The sequence below is a fragment of the Malaclemys terrapin genome, chromosome 6, assembly GCF_027887155.1.
Source record: "Malaclemys terrapin pileata isolate rMalTer1 chromosome 6, rMalTer1.hap1, whole genome shotgun sequence".
Classification (NCBI taxonomy): Eukaryota; Metazoa; Chordata; order Testudines; family Emydidae; genus Malaclemys; species Malaclemys terrapin.
In genome coordinates, this window is record NC_071510.1 from 119,767,739 (window position 1) to 119,786,670 (window position 18,932).

An 18,932-nucleotide genomic window follows, 5' to 3' on the forward strand; every position below is an offset into this window, starting at 1 on the left:
TGAGGTAAACTTCTGCATTTGCACTATTAAATGCAGGACACCTTCCCGAGTGGAACTTGTACGCAGAGGGCTGAATTCTGACCTTAGATACACATCAGTGGGATCTCTGTGCACGTGTCCAAGCAGAGCTGAAGCTGACACACAGGACATTGCATTCAGAGGTAGAGTTTTAAATACAAACACAGGCTGAGTTCCCTTATGCACACAACGTTTGTTCTTCAGCCAAGTGCAACATGCTTAGCCCGATCAGATCTCTCTATGCACATTCTACTGTGGGCCTGGGGATATGAAATTCAGTGCAGGGTTTCTGCTTCTGGGCCTGAGTCAGAGAGAGGTTTTGCATCCAGACTAAAACCTTTTCCAGTCCTTAGCGGTAAAAGTTTTAAAAAACACACTAATTTGTTTTACATAAAGTGTTAAAACCATTTGCTTGTCAGAGGCATAAAATCATTGCCAGAGAAGAAAGCCACCCATTATATCATGCAGGAATCCCTCAACCAATGCAGGATCTTTGCAATGGGCCACATTCTCGCTGGTATTAAGTGACACAGCCAGTGCAGCGACTGATTCACACCAACTGAGACACTCCACAGATTTTAAGACCAGAAGGAACCATCAGATCATCTAGTCTGACCTCCTGTATAGCACAAGCCACCACCACCCACACAGCGGTCCAACAATTGAAAAGAGACTAAAGCGTTACATGCCCCAGGAGATTGGACTACTGTGTGCCACTACAAGGTGCACTAATGCCTGAGGCCCCCGCAATGGCAAGGAACTGGTTAAAAAAAGAGATATACCCAGATGATCCCTGCAAGTGACCCACACCTACAAGTTGCAGAAGAAGGCGAAAAACCCCCAAGGTCACTGCCAATCTGACCTAGAGGAAAATCCCTTCCTGACCCCACATATGGGGATCACTCATACCCTGAGCATGCGAGCAAGAACCAGACAGCCAAGCACTTGAGAGAGAGAATGCTCGGTACCATCTCAGAGTCCGGGCCCATCTTCCCCATTGTCCTATCTCCAGATGCTTCAGATCAGCTAGTCTGACTCTCTGTATAACACAGGCCATAGAATCTCACCCAATTACCCCGGTACTGAGCCCAATAACTTGTAAGCTTTAAAAGAAAATAATACTGGCTTGACCATGGCTTTTACATACACACACTAAAATAATTTAGTGAAAGGTTGAACAATGACAGGAGAACAGTACACCGTAGAAGCTCAGAAATGATCATATACATTCTACACAGAGAAAACCTGGATTTCAAGTAAGATGCTGGTAGTCTGACTGATCCAACTCTCTTGATTTCAGTGAATTACTCAATTTACACCAGATTAAGTGAGATCAGAATTTGGCCCTCTAGGAAATCAGACTACAGTAGGATTGTTAGCTGCTGATCACGGATACCAGTGATACTTTCCCTTCCCCATGCTAGGTGACATTCAGTTGTTTTGCTGTTGGTGTCAAAGGGATAAAACCATTGGCAATAGCAATTGAGAAAGGAACAGTGGGCACTTTTTACTGACAGGGATTTGTGAATCGCAAGACATTTTCCTCATATTCTATCTTGGCAGCAAAACCTGCAAAAGAAACAACTGCAGAGACCCCATCATTTTTACAGGAAGGGGCAAGAAAGAATCTTTCCCTCTTCCTGTCACATATATGACTAGTAGGCTCTAAAAAATGGTATCTGACTCTCTCCTAATCTAATTAAACAACCCAAGGCAACCTCACTGAGTTTCTCTGCACACAATCAACTGCAGTAACTGGAGCCAACCCTAGACTTGTTCTCTTTACTTATGGGGTTGTTTGGAGATTCCCCAAAATAGTCCTTACATTAAAAGGTCATACAGGAGTTTTTAAACTCAGGGCTAGGGGAAAGCTGGCAGGTGCAGAGAAGCGCACAGCTTAGACACAGACATTCCTTGGGGGAGGATTTATTAAAGGGGATACTCTATATCCTAGTTAAAAGAAGAAGATAGAAGTTGATAAAGTACAGGCTGAAACTGAAGAGAAACGGTCAAATGAAAGAAGGCAGACAACTAGATATTGACAAATTGTATAAGTGCTTGTATACAAATGCAAGAAGTCTAAATACTAAGATGGGTGAACTAGAATGCCTGGTATTGAGTGAGGATATTGGTAGAATAGGCATCACAGAAACTTGCTGGAACGATGATAATCAATGGGACACCGTAATACCAGGATACAAAATATACAGGAACGACAGAGTAGGTCATGGTGGTGTGCGAGTGGCACTAAACCTCCAAGAAAGCATAAAGTCAAATATAGTAAAAATCTTAAACAAATCAAACAGTACCATAGAATCTTTATGGATAGAAATTCCATGTTTGAATAATGAGCACATAGAAGTAGGAAAATACTGTCGACCACCTGACCAGGATGGTTATATGATTGTTAAATGCTCAGGGAGATTAGAGATGCTACCAAACAGAAACCCCCAAAATAATGGGGGATTTAAACTATCCCCATATTAACTGGGTACATGTCACCTCAGAATGGGATGCAAAGATAAATCTTCTAGACACCATTAATGACTGTTTCTTGGAGCAGTTTGTCCTAGAACCCACATGAGGAGAGGCAATTTCTGATTTAGTCTTAAGTGGCACAAAGGATCTGGTGCAAGAAGTGAATATAGCTGAACTGCTCGGTAATAGCGACCATAATGTAATTAAATTTAACATCCTCATGGGGCAGGGGGAGAGAAATACCAAAGAAACCCATCACAGTAGCATTTAACTTCGAAAAGGGGAACTACACACACAAAACAGAGGCTAGTTAAATGGAAATTAAAAGGAACAGTCACAAGAGTGAAATGAATGCAAGCTGCATGGAAACCCTAAGTCTCAGGGTCAGTGGTGTAGGGTATAGGCTCTGGTTTTGTGGCACATTTGTCCACCCCCTGCGGGGTGAAGGAACTGTATAATTCGGATGGCCTCCACTTCCATAGAACAGAGACTGGCTAGAGTAGTCAGGAGGGCGTTAAACTATTAGCAAGAGGGAGATAAAAAGAAGGAAAATGTGACCACCCAATTAGCACAAAATCGAGAAGTTAAGAACAAAATTAATCAAGGAACCAAAGGACATGAACAGAAGCAGTTCTTAAACTGCCTATACACCAATGCTAGGAGCCTGGGTAACAAAAAAGAGGAAGTGTAATTGCTCATTTATGAGCATAAACTCAATCTAGCTGGTATTAGTGAAACCTGGTGGGATGATTCGCACCACTGGAACATTAAAATTAATGCCTATAACTAGGGCCCTACCAAATTGACAGCTATGAAAAACGCGTCATGGACCTACTGTAGGGGGGTCACAGTGTTGCCACCCTTACTTCTGCGCTGCCTTCAGAGCTGGGTGGCCGGACAGTGGTGGCTGCTGGCTGGGAGCCCAGCTCTGAAGGCAGCGCCTCCACCAGCAGCAGCGCAGAAGTGAAGGTGGCATGGTATGGTATTGCCACCCTTCTGCGCCGCCTGGGGGAGCAGCAGCAGAGAAGTAAGGGTGGCAATACCATACCATGCCATCTTCACTTCTGCGCTGCTGCTGGTGGAGGGGCTGCCTTCAGAGCTGGGCTCCCAGCCAACAGCCACGACTCTCCCGCTGCCCTGCTGTGAAGGCAGCACAGAAGTAAGGATGATAATACCATGACCGCCCCTGCTCCCCACAATAGCCTTGTGATGGATCTCCAGTTTGAGAAATGCTGATTTAAGTGTTTTACATATTTATATTTTAATACATATTCATGATGTGTGACAACACTGTGAAATTTAAGATTTAAATATCTGTAACCATGAAATTCGAGGTTTTTAAAATGCTATGATCGAGAAATTTACCAAAATGGACCATGAATTTAGTGGGGCCCTACCTATAACCTTTTTAGGAAGGCTCGAGTGGCAAACGGGAAGGGGGAGTGGCACTCTATGTCAAAAATGGCTTTACCTGCTTCTCAGTCACAGAATTCTGGGGAAAAAAAGATCCTGAATGCTTATGGATCAATGTCCTAACAGACAAACCACAAGATGGGGTACTAGTTGGAGTTTGCTACAGAGCACCAAATCACAGTAGGGTACAGGATAACCTCTTCCATATGCACTTATCTATAATGTGTAGGGAAAAAACTGCGTGATCATGGAGGACTTCAAATTGAGTGGCATATGCTGGAGGTCTTACACTGCTAGTACAGAAACATCCTTGGAATTTCTAAACATTATAGATGACAATTTCCTAACTCAAAAAGTGTTGCTGCCAACACAGGGGAAGTCTACATTAGACTTTGTCCTAACAGATAAAAAGGAACTGATCATAGAACTAAAAATTAATGGTAGCTTAGGTACAAGTAAATGTGATCACATTTATAATGTGCAAACAGAATAAAGTTCAGACCAGTAATATACATACTTGATGCTTTAATAAGGACAATTTTACAAAACTGAAAACAATTATGAGCCAAATCAGTTGGGAAGAAGAATTTAATCAGAAAAATATTAATTATATTTGGGAATCATTTAAGAGCACCTTACCAGATGCCAAAAAAGCTACAATTCCACAACTGAGGAACATGGCTAATAAAGCAATTGGTCTAGAGAAGAAATGAAGGCAGCTGTAAAAAATAAAAAATGAATATAGCAATCGGAAGAAAGAGGAAATTGATGGTAAAGAATATAAATCAGAAGTTAAGAATTGTAGAAAATTGATAAGGGAAGCCAAGGGACACAAGGAAACATTTATGGACAGTAAGAAGTTTTGTTAATATATTAGGAACAAAAAGAATCCCGACAATAGTCTTGGTCCACTGCCAGATGGAAGTGTTAGAATTATCAATAATAATGCAGAAAAGGCAGAGGTATTCAATAGATATTTCTGTTCTGTATTTGCGGGGAAAACAGATGATGCAGTCTCATCATATAGTAATAATAGTAAACTTTCCGTTCCACTTGTAACTCTGGAGGATGTTAAATAGAAGCTACTAAAATCAGACATTTTTAAAACAGCAGGTCCAGATAACTTGCATCCAAGAGCTTTAAAAGAGCTGGCTGAGGAGCTCGCTGGACCATTAATGTTGATTTTCAATAAATGTTGAACACTGGGGAAGTTCCAGAAGACTGGAAGAAAGCTAACGCTGTGCCAATTTTTAAAAAGTGTAAACAGGATAACCCAGGTTATTATAGGCCTGTCAGCCTGACATTGATGCCAGGCAAGATAATGAAGCACCTAATAAGGGACTAAAAGAGGAGAATGTTATTAATGCAAATCAACATGGATTTATAGAAGAAAGATTATCAAACTAATCTGATATATTTTTATGAGATTACACATTTGATTGATAAAGGTAATAGTGTTGGCATAATATATTTAGACTTCTGTCAGGCATTTGACCTGATGTTGCATGACATTTGGATTAAAAAACTAGAACAATATAAATTTAACATGACACACATTAAGTGGATTAAAAACTGGCTAAATGATAGGTCTCAAAATGTAACTGTAAAAGGGGAATCATCATTGAGTGGGTCTGTTTCCAGTGGGGTCCCGCAGGGCTCTTGATCCTACGGTATTGAACATCTTTATCAATGACCTGGAAGAAAACATAAAATCATCACAGATAAAGTTGCAGATGACACAAAAATTGGGGGAGTGGTAAATAATAAAGAGGACAGGTCACTCATTCAGCTATCTAGATTGCTTGGTAAGCTAGGTGCAAGCAAACAATATATATTTTAATATGGCTACATGTAAATGTATACATCTAGGAACAAAGAATGTAGGCCATACCTACAGGATGGTGGACTCTACCCGGGGAAGCAGTGAGTCTAAAAAAGATTTGGAGATGGGGGTGGATAATCAGCAGAACTTGAGCGCCTAACATGATGCTATGGCCAAAACAGCTAATAGGATCCTGGGATGCATAAATAGGGGAATCTGGAGTAGAGAGGTTATTTTACCTCTGTGTTTGGCACTGATGCGACAGCTGCAGGAATACTGTGTCCAGTTCTGGTGCCCACAATTCAAGAAGGGTGTTGATTAATAGGAGAGGGTTCAAGGAAGAGCCAGGAATATGAGCAAAGGATTAGAAAAATGATTTATAGTACCAGACTGAAGGAGCTCAATCTATTAGCTGCCCTTTGACACAGCTCCAATGCTTTATTAGTCTAGGTAGGGCCCAGACATGCTTTTGTTTTGCTGGAAATGGTGTGGCAATATAGTACAGCTATTATAACATGCTTTAGCAGACCACTGACTCTGGCCTATACTACATGTTACACGTTATTCATCGTTTTTCGACTGCTTTCAAATCATTGTTTTGTTTTCCTCAGAAAATTTGACTCCTGCTTTTAAATTAATGGGAATTAGTTTTAATGCAAAATTCCTGTCTTCACAGGAGGATTCATCTAGTCATAAAATAATGGGGGGGAACTTCTTGAAGGTCAGCCAGGCATCCATAAATTCAGACCTATCCCTCTTGAATCTAAAAAAAAAAAAAAGTGGGTTGGAAATCAGAATTAAAAGCTTTTGGGGGTCAATTTTCATACTTCAGTTTTAGAGAAAAATTGTGAGTGGGGAAAACCAATTAGCAAAAGGAGGCAGTGCTATGTAGTGGTTAGAGGGGCTTATGAATCAGGAGACCGGAGTACTGTGCCTAATTCTGCCATGTGGACCATGCATATATCATTTAATCTCACTGTGCCCCTATCTGTGCAAATGGAGATAATGCTCCGCAAAGTGCTTTGAGGTCCTCTGCCAAAAGTGCACATCATTGCTTCAGAACCCCAAACAAGGCTCTTCTTTGCTGTGTGCCCCAAAGGAGAACAGGAAAGACGTTCTTGCGGAGAAGGCACGGGAGTGGGAGGCAGGGCACCTGGGTTCTCCTCTGAGCTTTGGTTACTATTTCTCTGCGCCTCTGCTCGCCCGCCTCTACCAGGGGGATAAGAATCCTGAGGCCTGTGCAGACAGCAGTGAGATGGGACATACACAGGAGCAGAGGACCGGCCGCTACATTTTATTCTTCCCCACATGCAAAACCAGCTGGCCTGAGCACACCCTGGAGTCTAAAACTGATGGGACCAATCCCAGCGCAGGCATTTCAGGGTCCTGAGGGCAGAGAAAAACCTGACCCCATGTAGCATCTTCCCCCCCACCGCAGTGAGTACAACCAACCAGGGCTGGCGGGGAGTTGGAGGGGCTGGCACTCAGTGCCAGGGGGGTTTCTGGGGCAGGGGTGGGGGCTCAGGGTGGCAGAGAGCTGCAGCTGCTGCCCATGGCAAGCGCCTCGCCTCCCCCAGCTGCTGGGTCACTTTCCCCGGCCCAGGGGCAGCTCTTACGTGGCGCGGGGCGAGGAGCCTGCGGCTCCCACCCAGCTCGGTGCTCGGAGCCTTTGTCCGGCTCGGAGCCGGGCGGAGCGAGGCGCGGGGGATGCCGCGGGAGGAGGCGGCGGCCGGGGCTGCTCGAATCAGCCGGAGGTGCCCAGAGCCGGGGGGCGTCTCTGCCAGGCAGCCGGGGCCGCACCCAAATCTGGGCAACCAGGCGCAGGTCGCCAGCACCGCTCGCTGGCACGGGCTGGGGCAGCGGTGAGCAGCGGGGCCGGGCTGGCCCTATCCCACCCCCCTTAATTCCTGCAGCGTGTCGCGGGTAACACAGCAGGGCAGGGCGTGGACATAAAGGCGGGGGGGGGGGGGGAGAGAAAAAACCATCGCGGTGGCTACAAATCCGCACCCAGAATTTCACTGCGTTGGATCTGGTTAATGCGAATTGGGATCAACCTCTTAAACCACAGCCCATTGTGATTCCCATACACCCACCTCACTACCTCTGTCTGTACCAACACCCGGTTAGTTAGGGCTTGGTTTATTCAAACCGAAGTCATGTAAAACCCGTATCAAAATAAAGCCCACTCGTTCCATGCACACACCGCCTAATTGCAATATATGAATAGGATCCGAATTCAATGTAGGAAAATGCACAGCTAGCCAACACAACCACCGTCACTTAATTCTAAGTAACCACACACACAAAACAACCCACCACTCTCTAAAGCAGCTGGGTTCAGTGGAAACTAAAAGGATTACAATATCTCCCACCAATTAATCCTAGATCATCATCGGGAGGGAGAGAAGGCCCCGAGAATGCATCATGAATCAACAACATACAAAAAAAGCTTCGATCCATCAGACACGTTTCTGGAACAAACAGTATTGTAGGAAACAGAGCAATCTCGCCTCCCCATATATTGCTCCCTATTGCCGGAGGGGGGGCACACCTCATTTATCTAAATATTCCTTTAATAGGGGTCTGACCGCGATCAAGCTGCGTGCACACACACCCCCCCCACCTAAGAGCAGACATCCCCCGAGTGCCTCGTTTGTCCGAGTGATTGTATCGGAACGGAACGATGCCATGAAAACAACACACACGCAATCCCGAGAGCTCCAGAAGGCCCAATGTGCAATTCCTGATCCCGTTCCACCACACACCGCAATGGGAGTTCTCCGACAGCGGGGGGAGGGAGGAGTTCGGTCTAGACAACATGCAATCAACACACATCCACGCAAGACATTGCCCCTCTGGAAAAAAAAAAAAAAAACAACCAACCAGAATCACATGGGAGGGATAAAAATGAAAGCAAACTACATGCCGCTGTGGCCTGTGGAGAGGAAAGGGAACAGGATCATGAATAATCACAGCGCTGGGCACAAAAGCATCCAGGCCACCGACATAACCCTTTGGATTCGTAGCCCCCCCCTCCCAAAAAAAATGCAAACAGCTGCAAGCTGGCCACCACAACTGCAACCCAATGCAGCAAAAGGAGGCTTCCCAACAAAGGGAAAACACACCCCTCCTTGGAACACAGACATGACAGCGACAACCTGGTTTATAGTCCACAGCTCTAGGCTCTTCCCTGCCACCAACACTGAAATGCCCTTTTGCCGGTGAGCAAAAGCTGCTCCCAGCCTGAGAAATAGCTTGCCTGGCGCTGGGAAGGCAGCTGCAAACCAAGCTCCCACACCCCCCAGACAGTTCCAATGGTGCGTATGTGTCTTTTCCAGTGTCCTGCTATTAGCTGGCTCCTTCCTGGCAATCTGCACAGACACCCACAAAACAAACAAGTGCAAAGGGTGCAAAAAAACCCCAACCAGACACATCAACCCCACCTCCCCCAGTCTAGAGATTATCTGGATTTACCTTGCTGGCCGTCCAAGGCTAGGGCAGAGGGTGGCCTGGCTGGGGGAAGGGGGTCTGGATGTCAGATTCCTGCCTTGAGGTTCATGAGTCCTGCCTTGATGAGGGAGGTTTGACTGCCCAGTGCACAGGAGGAGAAAAACCCGGCTCTGACACAGGCAAAGAGAATGCAGGAATGTGACGTCTCAGCTCCTCCTAACGACCCACGTGCATAGACTTTAAAAGAAAGGGACACGCTGGCCATGCTGGGAAATGTAGTTCCACTCCTCACCCTCCCTGGGTAGGGAAGAGTTCTGGGCATGGAGTTTCTCTCCATCTGGGTAAGGGGGAGTTTGGCTTGTACCTCTTTAGAGGTCGGAGTTAGGGCCAGGGTCCGTCTGAAGTGGAACAAGGAAATCCTCTTGCATTAAGGCTCCTATTTCCCCCCTACACACACTCAAACACTTAAAAACTCTTCAGATAAAGCACTGGGGACCTATATACTGAAGGCAACAATCTCATAGTGGCCGGGAGAAAGTTTAGCTAGATGGATTATTTCAGGGGGTCTCAAACTTCATTGCACCGCGACCCCCTTCTGACAACAAAAATTACTTCATGAGCCCAGGAGGGGGACCAAAGCCTGAGCCTGCCCAAGCCCCACGCCCTGGGAGGGTAGACCAAAGCCCAAGCCCCACCACTCCAGGCGGGGGGGGGGGGCAAAGCTGAAGCTCAAGGGCTTCAGCCCCAGGCAGGGGGCCTACAACCTGAGTCCTGCTGAATCCCTTGGGCTTTGACTTCAGCCCTTGGTAGTGTGGTTGAGGCTTCCTGTAAGTCTAAGCCAGCCCTGGCAACCCCATTCAAGGGGGGTCCTGACCCACAAATTGAGAACTGCTGGATTATTTCAACTGTAGGATCCCTGGAACAGGGACCTAATCTCTCTTTCTTTATTTGTAAGACACCCAAGCAAATGTTGTGTGTTATATACATAATTATTATTTATATTGAAGTAATGCTTAAAGGCCACACTCAGTGATTAGGACCCTACTGCGCTAGGCGCTGTACACTCACATCTGACTCCAAGAGTTTTTATACTTCAATAGATTGTAAGCTCTTTGGGGGGCAGGGACTGTCTTTAGAGATTACTAATAATTATAAATGACTGGGGTGGGGATAGCTCAGTGGTTTGAACATTGGCCTCTTAAATCCAGAGTTGTGAGTTCAATCCTTGAGGGGGGGCCATCTGGGGCAAAATCAGTACTTGGTTTTGCTAGTGAAGGCAGGGGGCTGGACTCAACTCAATGACCTTCCAGGCCTATGAGATAGGTATATATATATTTTATATTGCTACCTTAGTCTTTAGGGCAGGGACCCTCTTTAGGAGCTACTAATTAGTGCTCTATTAGGCCAGGACTTTTTCCATCCAATAATAAAAATATAGAACTCAATACTTGCAAAGTACTTTGCATGCAATGATTAGTGAGGCACAGATGCTAAGGGACCTGCCCAAGGTCATAGAGGAAGTCAGTGGCAGAGCCAAGCCAGCACCTCCTTCATGGCCTTGCCCTCCAGGTATAGCACTGAGTATAGGTTGGCCAGATCAGTAATTCTAGGCATTCTAGGCATCAGCCATTTGGGGCCCCGGTGCGACGAATTGGAGGGTTATGCCACAACACAATCCCTTTGACTTCAATTGGGGCCTGTCACCAAGGAATCAACAGCTGGATCACGACCTAACTTTTGGTACCTCAGTTTCTCATCTTTACAATATGGCATAACACTACTCCCTTTCTCCCATCTTTCATCTGTCTTTTCTCTTTAGATAGCAAGCTCTTTGAGGCAAGGGCTCTCTCTTTGTGTATGTTTGGACAGGGCCTAGAACAACAGGGCCCCGAATTCAGCTGGGGTTGGTAGGCACTACCTTGCTATAAAGAATGGTATTGGCTAACAATCATAAATTGGGCAATAGCAGCTAAAACATTTTGAAACAAAGACACTTTATTTTTATTTAATTATAATTAAAACAATGTTAATACAAATAGTATACAAAAGACGTTTTAAATTAAAAAATAGAACTCATGCTTTTCCACATGTTCAGATGAATTTTACTTATTCCTTAGACCTCATTACGGCAGCTTTGAAATGTTTTCCTAGGCATTCAAATCCATTCTCTTTTCTCCCCTCAGGTCTACTCTATACCATCAAGTTCTCTAGATGACAGTTTCTTATCTGATTGTGTCTTTCTTAGTTATATTTAAGACACTTAAAAACTTTTCTCGCGTATGTTACCTTGCAGTTTCTCTTTAACATGCACCTGTATAAATATATAAAGCTGGCAGACATACAAGTTTCTTTCAGGGAGAATTGCCACCATACATTAACCTGTCTAGCTGGCCTTTAAAAAATTTAATTTTATGTTGACAGTGAAATCGGATTCAAAAGATTTCTCCCTGCCGTGCTTTATTTTTGACCATATTGTACATAACCATTCCTGGGCATGTTGCCATGACAACCTTATATTCACCAGAGGGTGTCTGTAATTGGGAGAAGACATTGTTAATTTAGTTCTGGATTTTTATTTTAGTCACCGTTTTAGGCAAGAGGAACTGCTCAGATTTTAATATTTTTGCCCAAGATCAATTTAATTATTAAACCAGCACCAGTAGTATCGCTCAGTTGAAGGTTGAGTTGGCATTTATCTTATAACGAGGGAGCTCACTGTAATGGACAACAGCTGTAACCAAGACCCACATTCACTGGCCATTATACTGGCCATAGTGTAATGTAGACAGACTCTGGTCGTCAGCAGCCGGGATCAGACCTGGGGCCTCTGGAGCGTAATGCATTAGCCTCTATTGCATGAGCTAAAAGACACATGCCACTTAGACCAGTGGTCTCCAAAGTGGGGTACGCGCACCCCAGGGGGTGTGAAAGAGGATCCTTGGGGGTGCGTGGCAGGAGGAGCGCCTTTTTTTTTTTTTTTTTTTTTGCGCTTCGGCAGTTCGGGCGGGAGTCCGAGCAGCTTTTTTTTTTTCTTCGGCGCGGCAGGGGGGGTGTGCTCAAAAATTTTTTACTGATAGGGGTGCGCGATCAAAAAAGTTTGGAGACCACTGACTTAGCCAAAGCTGTAGCAGGCTTATCACTCTATAGCTGGTCTAGGTGCCACTAGAGGGGGACAGAGCGCCACCCCAAGCAGGCATGGGTTACATACTTCCTCTAGCTGAGGGAGCACGATCCAAACTTCAGAGACTTCCCAGTTGATATCCTGGACGAGTCCCCTCTTGTAAGGCTGACAGACCCTGGGCAGCGGCGGCCGGGATCAAATCTGGGACCTCTGGAGCTTAACGCATGAGCCTCTACTGCATGAGCTAAAAGACACGTCTCTTAGCCAAAGCTGTAGCAGGCTCGTCAATCTATAGCTAGTCTAGGTGCCACTACAGGAGGACTGAGTGCCACACCAAGCAGGTCTGGGTTACACTAGCACCCACAGCCTTCAGCTCCACAACACAGACCACTGCCCAGCCACCTACGACCCCAGGCTGAGCACCCAGAACTAGGGTTGCCAACTTTCTAACTACACAAAACCAAACACCCTTGCCCCCTCTGCCCTGCCCTTCCCTGAAGCCCCGCCCCCTTCTCTGAGGCCTCACCCCCCCAGTCACCCCATCCCCTCTCCCTCCGTTGCTCATTTCCCTCACCCTCACTCACTTTCACCGGGCGGGAGCAAGGGGTGAGGACTGTGACTGGGCATGCAGGCTCTGGATGGGCCAGAGATGAGGAGTTTGGGGTGCAGGAGGGGGCTCGGGACTGGGGCCGAGGGGTTCAGAGTGCTGGAAGGGGCTCAGGGCTGGGGCAGGAGTTTGGGGTGTGGGAGCAGGTGCGGGCTCTGGCTGGGTGGCACTTACCTCAGGTGGCTCTTAGGTGGAGGCATGACCAGGCAGCTCTGTGCGCTGCCTGCACCCGTAGGCACCACCCCCGCAGCTCCCATTGGCCGCAGTTCCCAGCCAGTGGGCGCTGCGGAGCCGGCGTTGGTGGGAGGAGCCAGCGCACAGAATCCCCGTGGCTGCCCTTGAGCCTAGGAGTCGTATATCCAAGCCGCCTCCAGGAGCCGCATAGAGCCAGGGCAGGCAGGAAGCCTGCCTTAGCCCCGCTGCGCCACCGACCGGACTTTTAGCGGCCCGGTCAGAGGTGCTGACTGGAGCAGCGAGGGTCCCTTTTCGACTGGGAGTTCCGGTCAAAAACCAGACACCTGGCAAACCTATCCAGAAACAAGATTGTCAAACAACTCCATGCCTAAAGTTAGGTCCTCAAGTCCATTGTTAGGCAGATAAATAAGGACCCTGGTTTTCAAGTGTGCTGAGCACGCAGGCTATGTCCACAGTAGGAAAAAAATTGTAGCTTGAACATGTATTAACTAACATACAAAAATCCTTGTGTAGACAAGGCAGGTGTATTTTTAGTTGATGTGAGGTAAGCTCTAGGTTCCCCTAAGGTGGTGGTGGGGGTAGTGTTTTTACAAATACGCCTTTTTTCCTAGTGAAAGGCAAGACCTCAACAGCTCCCACTTAGTTACATGCCTAAATGTGGATTTAGGCGTCTTATTGTAGTCATCCCATTTTGACAATCATGGGCCATGCGAGTAGCTTTACTGCCATGAGCAGTCTCATTGAATTCATTGGGACAACTCACATGAGTACAGTTACTCACTTGCATAAGCATTTGCAGAGTCGAGACTTAAAGCAGAACCCACAGTAGCTAAGTTAGTAGAGGGAACCTATGTGCTATCAGGTTTGTAGTACTACTGCCTTGACATGGTTAGGACACAATTTGGTCTGGTCTGCACAGGCAAAACCAAACTGTGTCATAACATGATTGGGACACAACTGTGTTGTGAATGCATTCCCTACCAGGGTTGTAACTGTAACAACGACAAGTACTTATTCAACATGTATGTGAGACTGCTTGAAGAGATCACAAAATGCCATGGGCTACCAGGCTATCAGTAAGTCAGTGGCACAGAGCCCGACCACATCCATCTCAGATACTGCCGTCTCCTGGCTGTTCCAGTATCTGAAGGAAATTTGAACCGGGATGAAAGGAAGCTGGTGCAAGCTAAATCCAGCGAAGATGGAGGTTATTATTCATTATTTACAGCATAGAACACCCAATGTGCTAAGGAACTTCCATTTTCATTAGTACCACTGGAACTCCGGCTAAGGAAGGATGGAAAGGGGCACCAGCAACTTTATTAGATTGCAAAAATGTACTTGAATAGTCATTTTATCTTGTGCATTTGAAGCTTGCCAGGTCCCTCTCCTTGATGATGTTCTTTTCACAGCCTGTCCTGGCAGTTGGGAGATGCTGTCTTAGTCTTGTCAGGCCCTTAGCCAGACACAAAGCAACATGTACTTCTGCTGGCTGTTACTGCACATTGGCAGAGCATTAGGGTGGGAGGAGCTGGGAGTGGCAAGGGAATTCCACTTTAAACAAAAATCCCCCCATAGTAAGAGTTAGCTGTGAAAAGCAGAACAAGGAAAAGAGGCCATGGCTGTTGTTTCACATACCATGTGCTGGGTAATAACATGAGATGACTCCAGGCTTGTTTAACTAAAGTGGCTCTTTAATAAAGCAACTATTGCTACTGCAGTTTAGCAGTCTAGCCATGTGTCAAAGGAACCACTTTCTGTTGCTTCCTCCTAAGCCTGTTGCTCCTCCCTTTAAGTTCCATGAAGGTTGCTACAGTTGTGACTGTGATCTCATGTGCAGCGGTGCAAGTCACTAAGAGAGAGAAAGAGTCAAGTTGAACAGAGAATTGAAAATCTAGCCGGGGTGTCCAATTCCAAAGAGTCATAGAACTTATTGCCAGATGGGACCACCAGATCTACGGGACATAGGCACCTTGATAATCCCATCCGATGTGTTTATGATTCAATATTTCCAGGGGAGAGTTAGTTGTGCTGATAAGTTTTACACTAAGCAGATATGTGACAGTTCCTATCAAGATCAACTTTCCAGATGCTTCACAAAACTAAGAGAGGGTGAAAAAATAACCCCTGTCTACAATCAGGGAAAGAAAAAAAAATCACCCCAATCTCCAGAACATAAAAGTCCATGAGGCCCATCTCGTCCCCAATCTTTTTAGCAAAGAAGCAGCAGCAAGAGGGGAGTTTTCACAGTATCCATAGGGGAGCAGTAGAGGGAAGCCAGGTAGACCAACTGGTTGCTTCTGTAGTTGAGAGCAGAGTCTGCTACACACTGGGAATTAAATGGGCCCCTTTCTTGACCCAGACCTGTCTAAGCATTTCAAAGCAGGCAACACACCACCCAGGGTGTTATCCAGCAAGGTGCTCTCACTGATTTCAGCGGGAATTGAGGGCCCTCTGGCGCTCACAGGAGTGCTTCTCTTTGAGGTCTGTGTCCAGCAGCACCAGACCAGTGCATTCAAGAGCCTAGGACAAAGCTTTGACATGTCCCAGCACCACAATTCAGCTGTAATTAGTGCAGTTGTCCTGAAGCGGCTGAAGTAGACCAAGAGTTGAGCTCACTCCCCAGTGACCTTGTCTATGCCAGTGTCAGACAGAGAGATGACGCTTGGAAACACTGAGATGTATAATGTCAGAGATGACACAATAACTGCAAAGGAAAGAGAGACTGGGAAGAATGAATTTCTCAAGGCACAAGCTGTGAGATACTGAGATACAAAGACACTGGGCCAGATTCTGTTCTGAGTTATACCCGAAGAATAGATTGATTGGTTAGCCCAGAAAGAAAGGGACGATACAGCTTTGGAGGGAAATGTGTGAAATAGTTACAATGTGTCATTGATTTCAATGGAACTCAAGATCCTAAATACCTTTGAGGATCTGGGCCAGTTTGCCTGCAAACTGTTCCCTTCTTGCTAATCTAGTGGTGTACTCACACTGACTTCTGAAGAGTTGCTCTGGATTTACATTGGCAGAGCTAAAGGCACATTTCAGCCTCTCTGTACTGCTCAGCTTAAATATCCCTTATGTGAAAGTACTGTTATAAATACAGGTAAGGGTATTTTTGGGAGGTGGGAGAGAAAAGTAAGGTAATTCCTACAATGTCTCCCAGTCCCTTGTGGATAGCTTGCAGGACACATCATGAAGATGTAATGATCCTCTACAAGATTCCAACAGGAGTAACGTGGCCAGCAATAGGTTGTGCAGAGATGTTGCACACTTACAGTACATACTATGGTGAAGGGTACTATAGAAAAACTTGATAGATAGATCAAAGTTCTAATAGCCATTAATCCAATTGGTTTGCAATTTATTTGAAACTGTAAGGAGGAAATGAAGCCAAGACTGGAGACAGAGGACTTCTAGATTCCTCTCCACCCCTCAACTGACACAGAACCTCACCAAGTGGCTCTGCTCTCCTCTTTCCTTAGGTCAGGATTGGTTAGAATACCCACCGTGAGTTTGTTCATGTCACAGATGAGTACCGGGTATCATATTTTGCACATGTGCAGCATATTCCACCTGTGGCTGTGAGTGCAAATCCCAAATGGTAAGTTAGCCTCACTGCACCCTGTGAGGCAAGTGAGTACTAGCCCACGGTACAGATGGAGAAATGGTGGCACAGAGAGGTGAAGTGACTTGCACAAGGCCACACAAGAAAATTGTGGCAAGAGCCAGAAATAGAACCAAGGCCTCTTGCCAGGCAGTCCTGCGTGTGACCTTTCAGACTATCCCTCCTGAACATTAGTCAAGCTTCAGAAAGGGCCACTACCAGGCAAACATTGAATTGTCATAGCAAGAGGAAAGGATGGCACAGCCTCGCTTTGGAAAGATGGCGCACAGGGGCAGACCTACATGCTCCTTTTTTTATTGATTTTTAGAAGGGCATTTGCATTCAGGGTGATGAACAATGCCAAGACTATTTTCAAGCTGGTACCAGATTCACTGGCATCGGGTCACTGAAACGGAGGATGGGTCTGTACTCCCGAAGAGCTGGATTTGTAATTGAATTTCTGATAACGCTGGCTTTTGCAAATCCTCTCTTGCATTCGTTGCCATCCTCACTCATGAAAATTGAGCATTATACTTATCAGCTTTAGTACTCTGAGCACAAATCCCTGAGAGAGAGACACTTGATTTCCTTCAGCTACAGAATTAGCTGGTCAGTTAACAGGAGCCACTTTGTTCTGCGATAGCTCTAGAAGTTTGAGACCACCCATCAATAAAGCTCTTTGTGCTGAACTCTCCACTGCTGCAGAAAGAGAAACTAGTTATTGTCTAAAGGCGGAGAGCTACCTGTGTGCTAGAGGATAGCTGCAAAAAGCAGATGGGTAAGGTCACAAGAATTTTAAAACCAGATCAGACCAATGGCCCAGCTAGTCAAGTATCCTGCCTCCGGTAGTGGCCATTACTGGATGTTTCAGAGAAAGCAAAGATACCGGCTTCTTTCTCCATGAGCACTTTCCTCGTGTCCTCCTACAGGTAAAACTCCCCACAAATCCCTGAGCATTTAGTTTGAATGAGTACTTTTGAGTACGGGTGGGTAAAATCAGAAGCCGCCCGCATCCCTTGTAGATTGTAGGCACCCTGTGGCAGGGACTGTGGGCCTGCTTCTGATCTCACTTCCACCCAAAGCCCGTTGGAGTCAATAGCAGTGACAGGAACTCAAGTGGATGCTATGAAATTAAACCAGTGTAAAGCTGGTGCAAGAGCAGAATCAGGCACAGTGTCTTCATGCATGTCCCGGCCAGTGTGGAGCCTGTACGTAAAAAAATTATAAATATAACCTACCCCTGGGACTGAACTCTTCCGAGCAGCACTGGACCTTTTGAGACTCACCCACCACTACTTGCAATACTCTGCAATGTTAGTTGAGGCTTCAGCTCCCGGTCCCCATGGCTCAGTCACATTTTGTACTGCAGTGCACCTTGCTCTTTGCAAACATGAACTCATCAGGATTGGAAGGATCCCTTAGCTTCCTCACGAATAATTCCCAGGTCAGCTTCAGACAACGGCATGGCATCTTCATCAGTATGGTCAAAAGGGTAGTCACAATCAAACAGGCCCCTGCAGGACAGTCATGCATAAGAGACACAGGAATTAGAAGACAGTTTCACAGCCCTAGGTAAAAGTAAGTGGGGCATTTCTCCTACGATCAAGGTACATTGCAACCAACTGAGGACATTCCCTGCTCTCTGTCTTTTCTGGGCTAACGATGCCTCTTTTACAGGTGACAAGTGTACCTGCTTTAGGATTCCCACAATGCCTTTCAGTTCTCCAGTCCATCCACTTCCCTCACCCTTTTAATAGTTTGAAGTGCAGAAGTGAAAGAGAGGCATAGCATGGCCTAGAGTTAACAAGAATAGAAGTCAGAACACCTGGGTTCTTTCCTTGGCTCTCATGTTGACTCTCTGCATGATCCAACACAAACCCCTCAATCTCCCTCCACTTCACAGTACTCATCTGTGTAACAGGGCTAATACTTCCTACCCGAGGATTGTTTGAGGCCTAGTTAATTCATGTTTATAAAAGGGTTCTGAAATGCTCTGATGAAAGAGACCATAGAAGTACAACGTATTATTATATATGTAACAATAAACTACCATTTTAAGGTGTTGCTTCTCTCACAAACCTCAGGATACATGCACGTATTTGCAAAGACCAAGCCATTTGGAGGACAGCTAAAGATGCCTTCCTGATGGCTAGCAGAGGTGGTGTTCTGGAAGACACTGTGGTTTGGGATGCGCACTAGCCTACCATACCAGGCAAGG

The 18,932-nt window shown here is 46.0% G+C and overlaps 1 protein-coding gene across 7 annotated transcripts in view; it reads right to left on the reverse strand.

Moving 5' to 3' along the window:
- The window catches only part of CTIF (cap binding complex dependent translation initiation factor), a 352,990-nt gene extending 343,636 nt beyond the window's left edge, over nucleotides 1–9,354 (reverse strand). For all 7 annotated transcript variants that reach the window (XM_054032222.1, XM_054032218.1, XM_054032221.1 and 4 more), the window contains exon 1: nucleotides 9,206–9,354. The gene's annotated coding sequence lies outside the window, so the exon portion shown is untranslated. The remainder of the gene's footprint in view (nucleotides 1–9,205) is intronic.
- Between the last annotated feature and the right edge of the window lie 9,578 nt (nucleotides 9,355–18,932).